The sequence below is a fragment of the Nematolebias whitei genome, chromosome 13 (assembly GCF_014905685.2).
Source record: "Nematolebias whitei isolate Nwh7 chromosome 13, NemWhi1, whole genome shotgun sequence".
Lineage (NCBI taxonomy): Eukaryota > Metazoa > Chordata > Actinopteri > Cyprinodontiformes > Rivulidae > Nematolebias > Nematolebias whitei.
In genome coordinates, this window is record NC_056510.1 from 33,869,431 (window position 1) to 33,869,702 (window position 272).

Sequence of the window (272 nt, forward strand, 5' to 3'; positions counted from 1 at the left end):
TGTATATATATATATATATGTGTATATATATGTGTATATATATATATGTGTGTATATATATGTGTATATATATATATGTGTGTATATATATGTGTATATATATATATATGTGTGTATATATATATATGTGTATATATATATATGTGTATATATATATATGTGTATATATATATATATGTGTATATATATATGTGTATATATATATATGTGTATATATACATGTGTATATATATATATATGTGTGTATATATATATATATATATGTATATATG